Raw genomic sequence first — 16,866 nt, forward strand, 5'->3', positions numbered from 1 at the left:
TACTCCTGTTGATGATGAAAATGTCCTTTTATTGCACTTTATTTGCACTTTGTAATTGTACTACATATATTATTCTATTTCTTGCGGTTCTGTTCTCTATTTTTCTGTGCCAAATAATGTATCATACTTTTACCTTTGGGTATCAAATAATACCTTTGGGTATCTCTGCCATATATAGTGATGTTTCCATGTGTATATATGTTGTCTCACCAAATGGACTTGAACTTCACTGTGGGCAGACTGTTAGCTATGTGTAAACTCTATAGTATCTTGATCAACGCAGAGTGCAGAGGTGTTCATTTAATATCCATTGTCTCATAAGTTTATTTGTTAAGAATGTTACCAGAGATACGTAATAGTTTACCAACTGCCCAGCCTTTTAACATGAAAAACTTGGTAAGATTGAAGCATGTTTACTTCCTTAAAGTAAATCTCTCTTTCCTTCAATATTGACATTCTTTTTCTGCTTGGAGGTTATGCAAGACTAATAGTAATATTTTTAACATCCATTAGTTTACCAGCAAACTTCATGAAGATCATAGGATTGTTGATCTCCTACTCCCTTAACACACTTCTCCAGCCAAGGGCCAAATTACACAGATGGAATATGTAAATAAAGAAACTTTATATAAAATAAGCACCAAAAATATTGCACTTCTTGGCATGATTAGAAAGAAAAAAAACTACCACTCCACAGTTGGAAAAAATCAGTACATAATGAAGAACAATCTGTCACTAATAATTTTTTAAAGTTATATAATATGGGAATAGCTTAACAGAAATACTATTTTTAATGACTATTAGAACCTTGTTTATGTGTGTTCAAGTATAAAATATAGATATTAGTTAAACATGTTCATTTGGCTGAGAGGCCATAAAGCATATTTTTCTAAATTCAAGGAAAGTACAAAGTCAACAAATCATGTTTTTAGAGGTGAATGTCAACTTTAAATAAATAAGTACAATATGAAGTAATTTACTTTGAGAATAACTTTCATTTTTGTGTGGCTCTGAAATCTCAGAGATTTTCTGATGATGAAGAGGCCCTTTAAGACGTTGCTGCCTCTTCTAGAATGTTAAATGCTTGGACATGACCCGAAATAGTCCACATACCTGTAAACTGAGAACAGGATTCATCATACACTAGGAATGCAGGAAAATGAAGCACAGGGAAGGAAAACACATATGGAATTTCACATGGCAGATCAAGAGACTAGGTTGCTCTTTATATTTAAAGTTAAGATAAAAATCCAGAGCTTATAAAATCAAAAGGCCTAAAACAATAATAAAAGCCACCAAGGGTTTCTCAAGCCTCTCCCAATTGCAATATGTTGAATCAGTTCAGATGGAGCATATGAATATTTAATTGGTTAATCCTTGAACCAAATTTCACTTCTATGCAGCTCAAATTCTAAACACAGAAGGGAAAAGGAAAGAAAGGGTTTGAAAAAGCTAAATTTTAACAGACAGGACACATGATTAAAGAACTCACTAAAATGAAAAGTGCAACTTTATGGATTATTCATGCAAAAGTAAGACAATGACGCAAAACACATATGTACATGTGCACAGATAGTCTTAGCCTTTTTCTCTTTTTCTAATTAGCTGCATGATGAATCAGGACTATTTGAACTATATAGCTTTCAGGCAAATTGATTCAAGTGCAAAGCATTACTGCCTCAAAATTGCAACACCTATTTCAAGGGCTGATAATTTTTTTTCCCTCTTGTTTGTTTTGGGGACTGTTATAGAGGGTTGAATTTGGTAGAAATTTGAACTTCAGATAAAACTTTACTGTTATAAACTGCGTTCAGTGTATCAATTTCCAGAATTGAAATCCAAGCTTACCCTAATGTCTTTCTGCAATAGGCCATTTACAAAATTCAACTGGATCTAACAATAATTTACTGTATTCCTGGATGTAATTAAATGTATAAGAGAGAAAAAGCCCCTCTTGGAGAATTGGATTGCTTATTGCACTTTTTAAAGGAATTTTAGAAGAAAGGTATTGATTATTCTTAAAAGTGTGCTTAAAATATTCTGTTCCATTGTATGATAAGAAATTACTTATGTGTCTTTCTTACTCCTCCCTTTATTTATGAGTCTAAATAAAAATTACATAAAATCTCAAAAGATTCATTCAAATATTAGCCTGTTATGAATTACAATTTATTTTTTTATGTTGGAATATAATAATTGTGCAGTTTGATTATTCAGTATAGAATTGTTAATTATATACTTTCTCTGGGGAGCTATAAAGAAGGAAACATTTATTCTGACAATAAATACCAAAAATATAAAGTAAATCAAACCCCTACAATTCTTTTCTCAAACATTCGCTTACTATTTCTTTTGAATTCTATCCTGTAGTTTCCTCTCAAAGTAATTTCCTCCCTGCATTTCATGCATTTGTTCATTCATAGAACACTTTTTTGAGTGTCTCCCATGTTTCAAGTGCTAGACTATGTTCTGGAAGCACAGATTAAAACAGGTTATAGAGCCAAAAGAACTTCCAGCAACTGTGGGAGGCATTCAGGAATTGGCAATAACAACATAATTGGGCAAATGTCCGTGACAGATGCTCACAGTTACAAAATTTCTGAAGGCACCTGACCTGATCCAAAGAAAAGGTAATATTTGAACCGTCTTTATGACAAGTATTATTTAAGTAGGTTGGCAAGATCCGTAAAGATGTTACAGGTAAAGGAAACAGCATATGAAATACAAGAGAACATGCTTCACCTAGGAAACTGCAAGAATTTCTGTAAAACTGGATAAGAATTATCTCTTGAGGTTGTAGCAAGAGATCAAAATGAAAATGTATAAGGAGGACAAATTATAAGCTTCCTTGGAAACATATCTGCAAAGTTCTTCCCTGCAGCTGTAGGACTGAGATCCCCATTTTCCTACTAGCTGTCCAGTGAGGACTGCTCTCGGGTACCGGTCACGTGGCTCCCTCCTTCTTCAAAGCTCACAACAGAACATTTGTTGTGCATTGAATTGCTCTCATTTTGAGTCTCTGGTTATCCTTCTTAGACCTCTAGACCCAGGTGCCACATAATTACAACCAAGCCACCCAGACAATGCTCCTTTTTAAAAATCAACTGTGTCATGTAACAACCCTAATCATAGGAGTGAAATCCCTTACTTTCATAGGATGTGGACACTAAGGGGCAGGGAATACTCTAGAGTATCTTAGAATTCTGCCTACCACACTGGCTAACCTGTAAAATATTCCATGGGACCTTCTACTCACTTTCTCTTCCTTATCTGCTGCCAGATGCAGATATCCAATTGAGGACTCTGAGACCCTGAAAGATAGTGGGGCCACCAGATAAAAGGACCATAGGTCCTGGAATGAGTATAACCACCATTTACTCTTCCCAACCCCCGCCTTCTTGCATTGTCCTGGGAAGTGAGGAAGAAATGAATCTTTATTGTCTTAGATTTTTGGAGCTCTTTGTTCAGTTGATAACCTGTTTTGGTTAATGTAGAAATTTGTATCAAATAACAATAAAAATAATATTGTGATATAGGAGAGCTTACTGTTTTCTAGCTCTTTAAATAGTCCTTCCTTTCCCTAATAATTCAGGTAGCTTCTCTCCCTTTCTGTGTGTTGTGGCCTTGAACAGAAAGCTGTATTTTAAGCCACTAAGTAGATTTTGTAAATCTTACTATGTGCAGACATCAATTTGAAAGCTAATGTTCTTTTGATGTGCAATATGCAGGCTTTATTGAAAAGAAATATTTCTCTTGGAATTATGAAAACCTGGCCTTTGCATTTCAAGAGCAAAGTTGTGAGGTTCCGGATACAGACTATATACAATGTATCATAGATCAGTGAAAGATGCATGCTAATATGCAATCGTCTTCTTGCCTAAAAGGAGAAAAAGTATGATCGCTGAGGGAAGGAGAAGGGTGGTGGGATTGTGAGCAGATACTGCCTCCATCTATGGTCAGTAGAGATATATACAATCTCGAGGGATCTGGGAGCCACATAGAGAATCCCCTTGTGCAGCAAGAGGTCGAAATGGTAGAAGAACAACACTGGTGGAGGTGCTTAGTGCATTCATGGAGACTCTTTGTTGGAAAAACACCTGTGAGTTCCAAAGTATTGAGTGGGCTGACAAATCTGTAGGGGCTGAGAGGCAGGACAAGGACTGCATAGCAAGCATGAACTTGTCCACTAGAGGCAAAGGCTGGGCCAGTGAGAATAGAAGCCTACGCAAGGCAAGATAGGGACACTGCTGTGGAGCTGCTGAAGATAGAGGATGACACTCACTGCAGACAACCCTCTCCTGATATTAGACTATATTTATTACATGACTCCCTCCTCCATATTACTATTACATTACTTTCAGGGAGAAGGGAGGAAAGTAGAGAAGAAGGGGAAGAATTAATGCATTTGGAATGCTTCAGGGAAGTGACGGTTTATGAACTGGTGATATTAGGCTTTCCATCACCAGCTGAAATAGAGGCCCAAACTGAAGTTATTTGGAGAAATATCTATGAAGATAAGGTGTAACATCTTTCCTAAATCACTTGATGGAATACTTTTTAGTTTAAATATCAATAGCTGCTGATGTTAAAAAAGGTAGGAAACACACACTCATGGACACACACATACACACACACACACACACAACTTCCCAAATGAAAACCTACTTAATTTTATGAAGATAGTCTACTGAGGCATTCTGTGTGTTTTAATGGGTTTCTTTTTTTTTTTTTTCTTTTTTGCCTAACTTTTAAATGTTCCCTTGAATTTCTTCCTCTGCCATTTTTGTTTCATGCTCGAAATACCACCCTCAAAGACTTCCAGGCACACCCATGTCAAGCAGAGTTGACTACCTAATCTTTAGCTTCAGCCCAGACCTTCCTTCAGAGTTTCACACTATATTTTGAATTCCTTACAAGATGCCTTGTTGACCACTTCTTTACCTTGCAGGAAGCTCCAAACCAACATGTGTCCCTTGTCCCATCTGCAACCCCTCTTACGTGTTCTACCTTCATCACTGACATTAAAAATCTTAACATTGTCTGAGATTTTCTTTCCATCTATGTAGATGAGCCATTATGCATACACCTATATTTGTATGAATTTTACTTCCTAATTCATTCTCCTACTGTATATATTTTGTCATTCAACCCATCCATTGTTCTTTTTTTTTTTTTAATTTCCACATTTTGGATTTTTCTCCCTAGTACCTGCATGTATTCATTAAAATTTCTCTCGTTTTATGTTTTAATGTTTTTCCCTATTTGTTGAATATATTTATAATATTCAGTTTAAATATTTGTTCTTTCTTTTGCATTAGTTCTGCTTTTTTAGGTAATGATTTTTCCATTAATGATTTTTATTGCATAGTGTTTGAGCTTCTCAGTAACTGAGAATTTGTATTTTATTGGATCTGTCCATTACTTTCACTAATATTTGTTACTGGAGAAGAGTTACAAAAACTTGGTCTTTAACTTGAGTCCCCCTTGGTTTATGATTGGAAATTCTATTATCTCATTCTAGACTGATAATCCTTCCAGCCCTGATCTACTTCTAGGAAACTTCTAGTAACTCTGCCCCTGTTGTTGATTTCATCCTAGATCCTTACCTTCTGTTCTGATTAGCTCATGCAGTGGGGAATGAAAGTGGAGACGCAAGAATGTTCAGATGCTCTCCAGGCTATGTGCACTCATTGACAGAGGATCTCCACCACAGACAGACTCCAATTCCCCTCCTTATTACTCTACCTTATGTGGCTGACAGTGGAGCTGGTGCTGCTATATTCCTGCCCCATGGAAGTGAAGGTTTGGGGAGAGGAAAGGGCATAAATAGGAAATCTAGCTCAACCTGTGCCTCATCTGAGGCGCCTGGCCTTCTCTAATTTGCAACCTTCCCCATCTCCCACTACCCTTGTTCCATCAAGATCCAACCATCTTTGGTCTCTCCAAAGATTTTTTTTAGTTTTATTTGTTTGTTTATTTGTTTGATTAGTGGTTGATAGAGTTTCTTGTGGCTGATGCTTTACATATTCCAGAGAGCATCATTCCTATTGCATTGTATACTCCAGTGAGATGTCACTCCCTGAGAATATCATGTGGAACAGTGCTCACCAGAATTTTGCAATGATTCTGAATTCATTAACCTCCCTAACTGTTCTATAGTTGGTTCTGTGAAGGAATACAGAGGACTGTGGTAGTTCACCATGTTGTCTAGAAGCAGAAGAAACTATCAGTTTTTAATATATGACACCCCTTAACTACTGACAGTTCCTTTAGAATAAACACTATTTCAATCATCAATCTATACCCAGCATGAGATTCAGTACTTGGTACATAGTAGAAACTTAATAACAAAAGATAAATCAATTTGTTAAATGAAATAAGAAAAAAAAGGAAAGGCAATTTACTTAAGAGATATCAGAGAAAGAAACTGAGACAAAGACAGACAGAGACAAAGAGAATAAAGAAGGAAATATAGAGCATAATTGAAAATTTTCAGGTGAACAACACTGTTGATGAATTATACTCTTGGTTTTACTACCATTTAAAGAATCTCCTAAGATGTCATTTTGCTCAAATATAATCACAGGGCATGTGTTTGTTTTATCTGTCAGCCAGAACAAGTAGCATCTCATATCATTATCTATCTAATTGCAAAGAACCAAAAACAAATCCACAATTTGTCTCATTACTGACTTCTTATAAAAGGATTTAAAAATAAGACTCACACTGTCAAAAGCTATTGGCTTCAGCATGAATATACTCACAGATTTTCCCTCAGAATACAATTTAATTAATCCAGGGATATGCACATCAGTGAAAAAGCTTACTAAAAATTAAATATGGTCTTCTTTCTTGCACGTATTGCAAAACTCAAAAGCTTTATCAGTCTTAGGTAAATACTCTTCAGACTATAAATATGGCCTCCCAACCATCATCAGCCATGCTCTGAATCCATAACCATACAAAGACCATAATTTAGAGGATTATTGACAGAGCCAATTTCTTGTCACAGAAAATCATAGAGTTGGTGGTTAGTATGCATGTTTTGATTCTTCAGGTGTATACAGCTGTCCTACTGAATTTCTGATCACTCTTAGAAATTATTTTAAGTAAATGTCTGTCACAGGTATTCTATTAAGATCATCTTTTTTGAGTTGAAGCTCATAAAGCACAAGCTTTTTTTTTTTTTTTTTTTTTTTTGCTTTGGCAAAACTGAAATTTTGGATTAGCTTTAGAGACATAAGGAAAAAGTACCCCATAACATTTTCAGGGGAGTTTTATTTCCAAAAGAACCTCATTATAAAGAAACCTTATCTAGAACATGGGCTCCAAGAAAAATATGGCAAGTAGCAGCGTGCAAAGTTCAAGGTAAGCACTAACAACGTGGATATAAATGTCTTCATGTGAACTCAAGGAGACAATTTGGATCATAGCCTTTAATAAGAAAGTAGAGGAAGGAGAGGTTCATAGAGTTGATCAGCTTTAAATATCCAACACTTTTAAATCAGGGGAAAAAATGGAATCAAAGCTATGCATGGGGAAATGGAAAATGTTCCCTAAATGGAGTATTAGTTTGAGTTAGGGAATAGGAGAAAAAGGATTTTTGGCATTAAAGACTAATTTTGTTCTTTATTTTATAAACTACTGGTCATTTGGTCATTTCCTGTTAATTATTTTTAATATTCCCTTGTATATACATAATTTTTTCTAGTAAGAAAGGAGTACAACCAGACTACTTATATTTTATTCAGAGTTTTCAGAGATATTCAATGTTTTTGTTCTTATCTGACAAATGCATTTATTGAAATTGTGGTTTGTATTTCAGGTAAATACAGTACAGAGACATAGGAAAGCAATGTCAGCATTAATCAATTTTTTGTTCTGCATTAGTTGGAATAAAACATTCCTGGGTGACATGACAAAACCACACTTTATAAAAGGGAGACAAGATCCAGACAGCTTTTGGTTTTTCTCTTCAAAACTTGTCATATTTTTCCGGCTCAAAAGTCTTTCTTTAAACTAAAACAGATATAGAATCCTAGTACATATATTTAAATTTTGATAGCTTTATCAAAGCATGATTTCCTTCTTTTCTTTTTTCACTGAGATGGAGTCTCAGGCCTTCTTTAAGTCTGTTTTCTTCTTTGATTTAATATCAAATATTTCCATCATATTGTGCTCATAATTTCTTTAAAAGCAAATAACAATTGACTGCATGCTATAAGTAAGAGTCTCACGGTGTGAAATCTAGACTTGGTCACAAAATATTTACCACATGAAGCCCTAAGATTGGAAGATTTTTTCTTTCCAGTCTTTTCCACCTATGCCATAAGAATATGTATATGAGTATATATGTATATATAGTTTACCTTTTATTATTTCTTTGTATTTATTTCACCATTTTATATCTTCTAGCTGTCATACAAAGTAATAAATGTAATATCGGCTTAAAATTAAAGATTATAAAGAAGTTAAATAATTTATCACAATTCAAGCCTTATAAACAATTTTATATGAATTTTTAAGCTTACGCAGAAAAATCTTTAAGTAGAGAAGTTTGGGAGCTTAGAAATACACACTCTCATTGTGTGTGTGAGTCTGTGTGTCTATGTGTTTGAATTAATTTCTCTAAAGAGATCATGTTTTAAATATAAAATTATGCAGGGCGCCTGGGTGGCTCAGTCGTTAAGCGTCTGCCTTTGGCGCAGGTCATGATCCCAGGGTCCTGGGATCGAGCCCCGCATCGGGCTCCCTGCTCCGCGGGGAGCCTGCTTCTCCCTCTCCCACTCCCCCTGCTTGTGTTCCCTCTCTCACTGTGTCTCTCTCTGTCAAATAAATAAATAAATAAATCTTAAAAAAAAATAAATGTAAAATTATGCAAGGCTTATATAAATATGTTATTGAATTTGAGATCACTAAATATGCAATGTGAATGAGAAGGGACTGTAAAAATTACAACCATGTTTGCATGAAGAAGTACATAATTTCATGTGATTATTTACTCAATGATTTAACTTTTAAAAATAAATTAAATTATGAATATAAATACTTCTAACAAAGTTAAAAAGCAAATAAAATTTGGAAAATGTCACACATATGAAAGAAGAAGTTACTGTCATATTGATGTTTTATTCATGTTCAGTATATAGGATTAATTTTTAATATTAGTAGAAATATAGTCAAAGGATACTTTTAAAGAAGAAAGACACAAAATTTTAAATTTAAAAACAATTACTGAATTGTAATAAAACACTATTATAATGCTGATGTACCTATCAGTATTTTCTCTTTCTCCTGTTCTTTTTTTAATGATTAAATATTAATATTCACTGTAGTCTGATGAGACAATTTCCAGCGCTGTTGGATGACTCTGACTTGTGCCACAGTTTTTGGAAAGCAATCAAGAGTCTCAAAAATGTTCACACATTTTAAATGATAATTCTACTTTTAGAAAATTTACTGTGGGCATAATTATAAATATGGACCAAATTGTGTTTTATAAAACATTCTTGCCAGCCTTATTTATATTAACCAATTTTCAACAGGTAAAAATCCAGTTACAGAGAAATTGTTGACTAAACTATGACACATCCAACTGATAGAATTTATGAGGACCATTCAACTCATATTTTTGAAACAACTTTAATGACGGAAAAATTATTCCTATATACTATCAAGTAAAAGAGCAAATAAAATAATATCAACTATAAAACATGTGAAAAAAAGGTTAATCAGTTATAGGTTAACTTAACCCCTGTACAAAGGTTTTCTATCTCCGAAATGAGAAATACTAGTACCCAGCTCATAGACTTACAGTGTATATTAACTAAGATATTACATGTGAAATAACTGGTTCTAGAACTGGTATGTGGTAAGCACTATATACATTTGCATACATTATACAGGGTGAGCGCTTATAGGAGAATTGGCTCAGAAACAGGAGGGAAACTCTTTTTTTACTAAACAGTTCGTAGATATCTTTTCTTTCTCTGTGCGTGAAGAAAACAATGATACCCAACAATTTCAAAATTAGTAAAGGAAAGCTAAAAAGCTTATCTTCCTCTTTGCAGGTAATGAATGAACTGACAGTATCAGCATGGTGAGGACAATCAAACGTCAGATACTAACGGTCTGTCAGGTCTCAGATGAAGTAACCGCTGAAAACCGTGTCCACTGGCCAAAAGTAAATAGTGACCAGAGCCAGTTACCCATACACTTGGTCTGTGCCACCAGCCTCTGAGAGTGGCCTGCGTATTCTCGTATTCTCGTATTCTCTACAGAGTGGGCTCCTCGGTGTCTGCCACAAGAGCAGGATCTTTTCTTTCCAGGCCCATAGAGAAGGGAAATTGTGATTAAGGGTCCTGTCAGTGACTGGGAAGTTACTTATGATGAGGCAAACCTGTAAAAAGGACCCACAGTTCTGTTTTTGAGAAATGGATGATTCTATCAATGAATTAATAGAAAGATCTCTATTCTTCCTACTAGCTTCATACACACGTGTTACACATGAGATGGGCTAAATTCAGCGTACATTTAAGTCCTCTAGCATGTCATATATTTTTAACATTTTGCTTGTTTACCAACAAATTTGTCAGGCAAATATACTATTCCCTCTTTACATATATGGAAATCAAGGTTCAGTGAGTTTAAATGACCCACCCGATGATTCAGCGAGTAAATGCAGGAGCAAGGATTCAAAGGGATGTGTTGAGTCTTCCAGTCTTCTCCAGACCCTGTCTCACCAGAAATATAGGTCATCTTCACTGGGCTCATGGATTGCAGTTCAGCTCCTTGTTCACATATTGAAGAGGTCTCCACATCCTTCTATGTCTAAAAGAGCCAATGTCCTGGGGCACCTGGGTGGCTCAGTTGGTTAAGCATCCACCTTCAGCTCAGGTCATGATCCCAGGGTCCTGGAATCAAGCCCTGCATCCAGCGCCCTGCTCAGTGAGGAGCCTGCTTCTCCCTGTCCTCCCTGCTTGTGCTCTCTCTCGCTATCTCTGTTGCTATCTCTCTCTCTCTCTCTCTCAAATAAATAAATAAATAAATAAATAAATAAATAAAATCTTTAAAAGAAAATAATAAAAAAAGCCAAAGTGCAGCTTCGTATTGTGACAGTGCCATAGAGTCGTAGATGTCTATTCTCTGTTGTGAGATCTTATAATATTGCACTCGACACAGAGCCTTCTTTGTCATATTCACCCAGGGGAAGTAAATCTGAAATTGCTTTCTTCTAGGAGTGGGATACATGGGTCACCACCAAACTGGGAGCATAAAATGACATCACCGGGTTAAAAAATAATCCCGGGCTAAAACCAATAAGTGAGGAAAATCTTTGCAACGTCACGGCTCTGATTCTGACCACGTGTGATCACTTACAAACAGCTTTGTTTCTTCTTCAATCACTTCACAGCTTTCTTCAAGCATATTGGTGGGTATTTACTTTTTGTTTGTTCAACAACTGAAACATTTTAGGATTTTCCCCCAAATTAACAGAAGGTAACTTCAAGTTTCCACTTCTTGAAAAACCACTCACTGCTAAATAGCAGCTTTCCAGCTCCCACTCATTAAAGTTGCAGTCATAGGAAGGCTTTTCCAGCCTCAGCATCATTACATCTAGTACCATGATACATAGAAGACAGGAGTTACTTAACTCTGATTTGAAAAATATATATATATATTTTGATTGACCCAAGCATTTTCAGATTGAAAGCAGAATTGTGGTATTGGAATTAGAAGTAGTACTGAGGAGTATTCTATACGGTCATTTTATCTTTTAAAAATATTTTTCAATCTCTTCCTGCATTTCAAAATAATATATACCATGTTTTCATGTTTTCAGTGATCCCTTTTCCTATAATCTAATTATGCTCATTAGGCACAAATATATAACATTTGAAGTTGAGTTTGTATGAACTTTATATAAGGACAGTCAAATACTTTTAGTTGAAGTATTTTGAAAAGAGTGAAAAAGGGATGGTTTTAGTGGGTGGACGATTTCAAGGATGATTTCAATGATCAGATCTAGCTGTATCATTCCATATAGAAGGTGGGGAGATTGCTACTAGAATAATTCACCCCAGACTGAGGCTTGGGAACACCTTTTGAGGTCTACAGCGTCCCTACAAGAATTTTTTTTTTTTATATTGATGATCATCTAAAAAAATTATTCACTCTTTCTGGATTACCTGGTGGTCCTATTTGTTAATGAAATACTGCAAGGGGATTCCAGCGCTTGCATTTTTTTTTTTTAATAATGGAGTCCAAATCTGGGCAAACAAATGTTTCCAAAACTTTGACTTAGGAAAGAAATTACGGTATTAGGGCAATTGAGTGATCACACATGATAAACTTGAACGGCAACAGAAATAAAGCAAGTACGAAGGCACATACTGTTGTCATGTTTGAGGTAATCTAGTGCACTCCTCCCGTGTTGATGTTGCCAGTTAGAACAGTTTATTAATAAAAAGTGTGGAAACAAATATGCAACAAAAATTCATCTTTTCCTTAGAATATTAACACCAGACATTCACATAATGCAACTTTCAGTAATACTATAGCATGCAAGTAAACAGGACAGCTTTACAGAATTATCTCATTAAAGAAATAGTCAAGAATTTTTCAGTTTTATTTAAGAAGGAAGTCTAATTGTCCTGAACTAAGAAGCAGGGTCTTAATGTTTTAAACAGTATTTAGACAATATACGCAGGCAAGCCAGCATTCTCTGAAGTTATATGATTAAATTCAAAATATAAGAATAGATTAAATGTAGAACTGGGGCTGAGGTGCCATCCTTCCCCCATTGGCATGATGTAGTGGGAAGGCCACTGGAAGGACCCTCGGGAAGCCCGACATCTGGTCCTGGCACTTTCCCACATTGGATTATTTTGAGCACAAAACCAAACCTCCCTAAGCCTCAGTTTCTATGCCATTCAAGTGACAGGACCTAAGACTCTTTCTAAGATCTCTTCCAATTCTGACATTCTAGTAAAAGGATGCCCCAGGCATCTGATGTAAATTTATGTGTCATATTTTTAGTTTTTTAAAATAACTGAACTTCATGAATAGTGTATTTTTGTCATATTCCATCAGAGTATTCTTCATCTTCAAACTGAAGAAGAGGGTGAATGATTCCGACGTTATTCTAAATAAAATGCCTAAAAGAATGAGACCCTAGCAAATTCATTAGTCATTATTACTTGAGGGCTATCTTACAGTCATCTTCTAAAACAGCACAATATGTTTAACTGTAATATTTTAGTATAGTGGGAACTTCGTTAACCATTAAATTGTCTGACAAGCCTTTCAAGTATAATATGCTTTGTTTCAAACAGAGAAACATCATTCATTTAAATTTAGTGGAGACAATGTGGGCATAGGTACATGTTTGGCTGTATTCTGGTGGTAGAGATGAATTACCACGTCTCTGATGACAAAGGCATGGGGTCTCTAAGTGTTCTGAGACATTAATTATTTAGAAAACCAAATCTTATCTACTATTTATAAATAGGTTATAATCAGGGTATTCCACAACTTATTTTTCCTTTTGTGTATAAAAAAACACATAGTCATGTGTTTTTTGGGCTGATTTTGTCATCCAAGGAACATTCAGCAATGTCTGGAAACATTTTTAGTTGTCACAGAATTGGGGGTGGGCACAGTGTGGGAGAAAGTGCTACCGGCATCTCATGGGTACAGGTCAGGGATGCTGCTAAATGTCCTACCACGCAGAGGACAGCCCCCACCCCCACCCCGGACAAAGAATAATCCTATCCCAAATGGCAGTAACTCCAAGACTCAGAAAACCTCCTGGAAAGTGCACGTGCAAGTTGTCATTCGCTTTAGTATCAGGTCTATGAGAAAGTTAAAGGGTACTTACAAATCATGAACTTAAACCTTTTATTCAACTACTATAATTCCTTTTTATTTTTCTGTTGCATTCTATCAGTCTTCTTTTTTTAAAAGATTTTATTTATTTATTTGACACAGAGAGAGAGAGGGCACAAGCTAGGAGAACAGGAGAGGGAGAAGCAGAGTCTCCGCTAAGCAGGGAGCCTGATGCGTGACTCAATGCGGGACTTGATCCCAGGATCCTGAGATCATGACTTGAGCTGAAGGCAGACGCTTAACCAACTGAGCCACCCAGGCGCCCCATCTATCAGTCTTGAATACATAAAGAATTGAAAATCTTTACGGTGATAACTTGTTTCTGCTACTTTGCAAATACAATAATTTCATTGCAGGGTCTGTTTAGTGATTTGTTTACCAGAAAGGCTTCATTTTTTATATTACTGCCAAATAATTACTGCTTTTGAAAATTTGGTTGAGGAAGCCAATGCAGTCTTTTGATTCTACTGTTGTTTTTTCAGTGTGTGTAAATTGAGTAACCAAGAGTTCTAGAAAGGATAAATTGGGTAGGGATTGGGGGAGACTTTGGTGTTGATATTTAAAATGTGTTGTACATGCTTCTGTCTATTTCCAAGTTTGTTCAACATAATTTCTTCTTTTTTTCCTGAAGTTGAACAAGTCATTGTTACTAATTTTTTATTAGCATTTCCATTTTCTGAAGGAATCCCAAATCAATGTCTAGGTAAACCATAATGGAGGCCTGTTGATGGCTCTCTTATTATTCTCACAGGATTGCAGCGCCACCTACAGGAGTCCTTGTGCATTCCACCAGTGCTCCTAGCAAAATTCATATGCCTGCCTATAGTACAAAGGAAAAATGAACAAGTCTGGAATGCAAAATACAGCAAGACAACAAACAAAAACCCAAGGGAAATACTTATATTGTACCATATGTCTTTCAGGTATGAACTTTCCTGAAGTCTTTGAAAGCAAGTAATTTCTTGATTTTCAACTCTCTAAAGAAATACTACTTTAAAAAATCTGGATTCTTTTAGCAAATAACTGCATCTTTGAAATAAGAAAAACATACCTCTTTTGTTAATGTGTTGAAAAGAAATGAGTGGCAAATGTTTAAAGATACTGAGTTTTGAAAAATCAATACAAAATTTTATAACTGATCTGGAAATTAAAAATAAAACAAATCCATAAACTAATGTAAAAATAAAAAGTAAGCTGGAAGATGCTTTCATTTTCCTTTTCCCATTCTCTTCAAAACATGGGTTTATTCAATTGAAAGTCTACTTCCTATTTTTGGTAAAAGCCAGAGTTTCTAGGTTTAGAACTCAAACCAGATTTTTTATAATGACAACAGATATCAAGTTCATGTTCTTGTCCCCTGTGCTTCTCTTCCTCATGCATGTGAACTTTACTAATAGAAAACTGTTATACAGACATATCACAAAATAGTATCTGTGAGAACCTTTGCAAGAGTCAAAGATGGGTTTAGACCATGTTAGTAAACATCTAGTTGTTAGGTAAGGAAAAAGTTGGCATTCAAAAATCCACCACTTAACTCCTGTGGAAAGGACATTTAACCCCTAACAGCCCAGTTTTGACACTAGCCAGAGAGGTAAACTTTGGTGATTACATCATTAAAATCTGTCTCCCCACTCTGCATGTGCCAAGCAATCATACGCTTTGATGCGGTGGAAGGGATAATTACCATAAATCTTTTTTCACTACTAGAATGATCATTGGTTCCTTTGGTAATTTTATGTAGTGTGGATTAAAACCAGACTTTGTCTGTTCCTATCAGAGAAGGAAAAGTAGGAGGAGCAGAAGATATTTTTAGAGTAAAGACCAGCCAAGCAAATTAAATCAGACCATTAAGCTTAATGGAGTTTGAGAGAGCAAGGGCAATTATTAGCTCAAAATAATGACCTTCAGTCCAACTTCAAGGAAATGTGTAATAGCAGAATTCCCTCAGTCAGCCATTCAGGGAGTCTCCCTCTCTCTCTCTCTTTCTGTCTCTCTCCTTCCCCCATCTCTGTCTCCTGAGCATAGCCACAGGGAATGGAGGTAGCAGAAATCAATAACCAACTAAACTGACCATGAGATATAGTTATATAAGATAAAATATATTTTTCCCACTAATATTAATTTCCTCTGATAGAATTAAAGTAGCTCATCAAAAGTTAACCATATGGAGCCTTCTAAGAATCCAGGTAGAATAATTCTTATAAAACTTGGCCCTGAGGAAATTTATGGCTATTTATAGCTTGAAAATGGCACACTAGCTATAAAAGAATAAAAGCTGTTGGAGATAGTACCATGAAAATAATGAAAAGAACCAAATGGTTTTTATGGGATGACATCAGTCTTAAATGTGGTGAGAAAAACCTTATTCTTTCTCTGTTCTGTTATGCTGAAATAAGGTATAAGGCAGATTAGGTTCCCTAGTGCAGGGAATTTTAAATTGCCTGCAGGCAAGCAGATTGGAAGTAAAATAATGGCCTCATCTTTGTGAGTTTGAGATCTACTTACATATACTCTTTTTGGGGGCGGAGGGAGAGTTACTTTTATATAGTTAAGTCTTACTCAAATGTAGTGAATAATAATACCAAACCTTTGAATGAAACCCTCTCCTTTTTATGCAAAATGGCTTTAGTAACCTTAATATCTAGTTTATGTTATGATGAACTATGATTTACAATACAGATTTAATGTAGCATAGTTATGTCATGCCTTTGCTATATAATTTTTGTAACATAAAAGCAGAAAGATCTCTCTATACTTTAGATCAATTTCAGAACTAAAATCATGTACCTAATACATACTAAGTGACAGAATGTAGCATTAATTTCTTCACATTTTATTTAAAATAGCTAAATCTATAAATATTTTATATGATCTTGGAAGCTCCTTATAAATAAATGAACAGTCCAAAAGATTCTGTGATTTGAAAAAGCAAAATCTCTTTTAAAAAAAGAAATACAAATCAAGAAGAAAATTAACACA

The 16,866-nt window shown here is 35.3% G+C and overlaps 1 pseudogene across 1 annotated transcript in view; it reads left to right on the forward strand.

The window, feature by feature from the left end:
• The first annotated feature begins 273 nt into the window (after positions 1–273).
• LOC118524496 (large ribosomal subunit protein eL21 pseudogene) overlaps positions 274–16,866 on the forward strand; it is a 77,825-nt pseudogene continuing 61,232 nt past the window's right edge. Inside the window, exon 1 of the transcript XR_013440910.1 lies at positions 274–292. The product of XR_013440910.1 is annotated as a large ribosomal subunit protein eL21 pseudogene (transcript). The remainder of the gene's footprint in view (positions 293–16,866) is intronic.

Source organism: Halichoerus grypus, chromosome 9 (genome assembly GCF_964656455.1).
Source record: "Halichoerus grypus chromosome 9, mHalGry1.hap1.1, whole genome shotgun sequence".
Lineage (NCBI taxonomy): Eukaryota > Metazoa > Chordata > Mammalia > Carnivora > Phocidae > Halichoerus > Halichoerus grypus.